The sequence below is a fragment of the Corvus moneduloides genome, chromosome 7, assembly GCF_009650955.1.
Source record: "Corvus moneduloides isolate bCorMon1 chromosome 7, bCorMon1.pri, whole genome shotgun sequence".
NCBI classification, from domain to species: Eukaryota; Metazoa; Chordata; class Aves; order Passeriformes; family Corvidae; genus Corvus; species Corvus moneduloides.
The window spans coordinates 25,314,071-25,319,237 of record NC_045482.1 but is presented as its reverse complement, the minus strand read 5'-3'; positions in this window follow the sequence as shown (position 1 = coordinate 25,319,237).

Below are 5,167 nucleotides of genomic sequence, written 5' to 3'. Positions count from 1 at the left end.
TTTTTATAAAAAAATATTTTACAGGTTCCTGTTTGTTTACATGCAATATTAGAGGCAGTTCTTTAGTTACTAGTTCCACATTATCTTGCAATTAGAAGTTGCTATTCATCCCACAGGAATGTCCCGCTGATCACAAAGACTTTATTGACTCACTGCTGTCTTTGATGTATTTCTCTTGGCCCCTTGGTTACAATCAGTAGTCACTAAAAACACCAATCACAATCACAAAAACCAACTGGAGGAAGTATCTTCTAGCTAGCAGTTTTTAACCTTTTATGAGTTGCCATCCCCTTAAAAAATACTCCAAAAAACATTAAAGCATGACAAAGGCTTCCTTGTTTTGGTCCTTCTTTACAGATCCTGGAGAAATAAATAATGGATTCTCATTGCTCCCTGGTGCTGACACTAAACATCCATCTTTCCAGTCACACTGTTCAACATTAAACTTCCAAACTTTATATGTGAAGTACATGATGATAACCAATAAAGTGGTTGCTTCTATTTGTTGCCTAAAGTCATCCAAAAATAATGAACTCTTTTCTCCTCTCTTTTTTGTTATCACTATGCTGTTTAGTAATAGTCATAGAAGTAAAGCAAAGGCCTAGGAAAGATTTTCTCCTCTGAGAAGTAGTCAATTCAGTGGAAAAGCCTTAGGACCCTGACCTAACCCAGCATCTGGGAAATGTAAGGTTATTCCCCATCCACTATATGTTTTTCCATAATTTAATTAATTTTAATTTTACATGAATTGAACAATTGATATTTTATCACTTCTCGTGGCAGAAACTCATTAGTAGCCTGCTATTTTCTGTGCCAGTAGAAAGAGGACAATGTGCTATTTATAGCCAAATAATAGCATAAATTTCGTTTGGTCTTGCCTATAGTATTGTGTGGTGAAATGCCAACATCAAAAATAATAATGAAAGTACTTAATACCAAATTATAGATCAACACAATTGCAGTAATTACAAGTGGCACTCTAGCATTCCGATGTGACCCAGAATCGTGACAGATTAAAACATTAATCTCTACTATGCATTTGCCAATGAAGCTTTGTCAATCAAGATGATCCAATCTCAGAAGATGCAGAAAGAGGAATTTAACACACTGAAACTGTTCAGTGTGGGCCTAAAATTTACAGCTTTGAAAACATACAAACATTAGAGACATCTGCTTTGATACAGCAGCATGGCTGTATTAGATCTTTCCTGCCGCCTCAATTTAATCTAACACAGCCAGTGGATGGATAAGTGTAGCCATTCCCTGCAGATGTGATGATTGATCTCTGCATCACAATATGTGCTAAAAAGCTTTGCCAGCTGAGATTTATGTCTCAGAAATCTGCGAAGTTGGGATGTTTTGTAACCATCTTTAAAATACAATGTAGCATAGAGGTGAGACAAATGACTGCCCACACTTTCTGGAGCTGGTACCTATTTATATTGCGAAACTAAGCTGACTAGCAACCAGTGAATGATTATTTCTTGGATGAATTTGGTGCCTTCATTCTTTGTGAAACGGGTGTTTGATAGAGTTATCATGATTACTATGCATTTATTATTTATGAATTTGTGACCATAAAAGAAGCATCTATAACTGGGATAGTGAAATGCTGATTGCTTTGTCAGTGGTATCTTCCTAGCTGAAGATTTTTAACCAACTCCTTCCAGAGATGTGTAACTGATTCCCCACATACCTTTTTGATTCTCTAATCAACTAGACTTTATGCTTCTTTTTTGCACCTGGAATGAGACTGTCTCTGCAGTATTTGGGAATCTTCAAGCAAATTCAGGTGTTCACCCCTATCTGCATAAAGGAGACAAAGAGCTTATCAAGCTGAGCTGCTGAAAGTAAGGAAGATTTGTCTAAATGTTTCTTATCCTATAATTAACTGTGGTGGCAAACATTCTCTTGCAGTCCTTTATCTCTTAGGCACTCCTTTCTACAATCCCTGACTCCAACCTTTTTTTCTGAGTAAAGTGGGCTGCTTCAGTGAGTTTACACTTCAATGTAATTCTTTCCCAACTAGGTAAACACTTGACAGCAAACACTGTGTTACAAACATTGCCAGTGTTGGTACAATACCCTTTAAATGGTGTCAGATGATCTCCTGTTTACTGCAATGTTTATTGCAATAGTGTCTGAAACACACAAATATCCCCCTCAACTATTTCCTGTCTCCTTTACTTTTATCTCACCTAGACTGTGATCTCTTCAGAGTAAGAACTGGCTTTATTTTGAATTTTGCATGATAACAGGTAGACTGTCAAACCTCAATGATTAACAAACTGTTAAAGACAAATCTCAGCAGGAGCCATACAGGACTGCAAAGGCTGGGTTTTCTATAACGAAATTTTCCCACACAAAACTTTGGACAGACTGTACTTTTTTCAACATGAAAATTCCCATTTTGAGCAAGGATATCCAAAAGATGAACAGAAATTGAGAATGTTTACACATACAGGGGATGAGAGTCCTTGTCAAACAAGTATAACCAAACCCCTCTACCTTTAAGAAGCCACAGTAAGTACATTGCTCTTAGCTATATATATATATATATTTTTTTTTTTTTTTTTCCCCCGTAGATACATAATCACAGACTTTCACTAAGGAATACTATAATGGCAGCACCACCTAGTGGTACCAAAACCACTGTGTAGTATTTTCAGTAGTTCCCTGAAGAAAATCCTATTGGAAACATAGGGGAAACTCAGCTGAAATTATTTTTGAAATACCCAAATGTCATCTCCATGTTTTGGTTTGTTTGGTTTTTTTTTCCCAGAAAGAACACGAATAAATATTTGCAAGCTCTTAGCATACATATACATATACAATACATATACATATTTTCCATTGTAAGTACCCTTTGAAAGGGCAAAAGGTATGTGAATGTGTGCATTAATCACAGAGGATAAAATATTTTTCTTTTTATTATACATATATATATATAAAATGAATAAATATATATATTTAAGTGATCATGTACTAAAATAATTAATACTCACACCTTCCCATCCAACTTTTTAATTTACTACTGCATGTGTAAGGTTTAGATGGAAACCTATACAGGAATAAGAAATACCTAGTGACTTTGGACCACTTCCGAAATATTTTCCAACACACATTCCAGGGAACCATAGTTTGTCTTGCTTCAATATACATGGTCCATGGCAGAAATGATCACTTTGCAAAAAACAGAAGGGTCCAATGTGTAAGAGCAGTTGTCCTCCCCAGTGGTTGTATTGGCTGGCATACATATTTACATCTGTGCTCAGTAGCTGTACAGCGCTCGGACTACCACTTGGTAGCATTTTAAATCATCCTACCATCTGCTTTTCACTTGCCCCTGTAAATCCTCTATTGACACTTCTGTGACACTTCAGGAGGTGAAAAACCCTCCTGATGCATCTGCCACTGTGGGAGCCTGCCAGTGCAGACTAACATTGTTCTGAACACTGAGAATCAGTGATTTGTAACAGCCCTTCCGAATCTCTCTGTGGGCATGTACTGGGGAAGTTTGGCATTACCAAAGATGTAAACCTCTAGTAATTATATGATAGCGTTTTTTTAAGTTATAAACATTATGTGACAACACAGCGTAGTAAGGAAAAAGCTCAATGATAAAACCAGTAGTGGGCTTTTTTTTAATATGGTGCAAATAGTACACATCAGGCACCCAAACCACTCCTGCCTCATCCCTTTTCTCTCAGTCTGCCCCATCCTACATGCAGTCCACAGCTCACCTCTCCACTTCCTGAACTTGCACCCCATGTGATATTTGGTATAGCCCCAAAGCCTCCACTCTGTGTGGCTTTCCCACTCCTCCCTTCCCAGTCCCAAATACCAGCACAGCTCTTCTGTTCCTAGCTCCAAACACACCCCCAGTGCCTACTTCTCTCATGTGCACAGCTTCCAGGCATCTTACTCTCCATCTTCACAGTCACATCACTGCTGGGCTATTTAAGAAGCTCCTAAGTTTCATTCACTACTGGCATACAGTGTTGCTGGAGTTGTGACTATTTCACCACTGACCTCATAGATTCCTTCCTTGCCAGAAGGAAAAACAGAGAACAAAGTGACTGAATACAGTAATTCTAGTTAATACTTTAGGGAATTCTTTTTACCATGCTTTATCATTTCATGGTTGGGTTTGGTTTTTTTTCAGTCTTCCCCGTGTCTCACAGTGACTTTATTCTAAACTCTAATTCTCCCAATAGCTTGAAACTTTCCACACCAGTTTATTTATTCATTGTTACTGGTGATACTTGTTTTGAACAGGCATTGTCCTTTACTTCAAGGACTAAAGAGCTTAACCTGAAAGTATTTGAAGAGATTTATGATTTCTTACAATATTCACTTTTCTAGACTAACTACATGAACTTTCTGAGGATAAATTCAGTCTCTTGCAGACATCCGTGTCTCCACTACCTGTTATCTAATCCAACTGGAAGAAGCAAAATCAACTCAGCAGTTTTGTGTCCAACAAACCAAGTTCTCCTAAGCTCATGGTTACACAGCTTCCAGGTGTGCCAGGGCTTAATCTGCCAGCAAACCACAGGGAGGCAGAGCAAAAACCATTGCAGTTTAACCTGATAATCTTAGTGTTTCCTTACCTGTCCAAATCAAACTCCACCTTTCTTGAACACTTAAGCACACTGTATGTAGCACTTAAGAAGAAGTATCTCTGATAGAAATTGGGGAAGAATAAGCGAGCTCCTCAAATAAATTATTTTTATTTCCTACATACCTATATTTTGCTATTAAATTCCAGCCCATTTCTAGTACATTCTGAGTTCTGTTTTTGTTGTTGTTTTGGTTTGATTTTTTACACTTATGCCTTTTTTCTTTATGTCATTAATACTCTTCTATGTATTAAGCAATTAATCAAAACATTAACATTAGAGTCAGTCCTAAAGTATTTCTTGGATAACTTTGCCAGTAACTTTCCTCCAGAATGACAGTACACTTAAAACAATGTTCTCTCTCCTTCTGCCAGGTCATTATATACCTTAAATTCTTGTACGAATCCTCATCTTTTCTAGCTGAACTATTAATTTCCCATGGAGCAGTGAATCTTTCAGTTCTATACAACAAGTTAAAGACTTTAAGCTGCTAAAGAAAAATGCAAACATAAGTAGTAATTAAAATAAGAACCAAGACTTGTAAA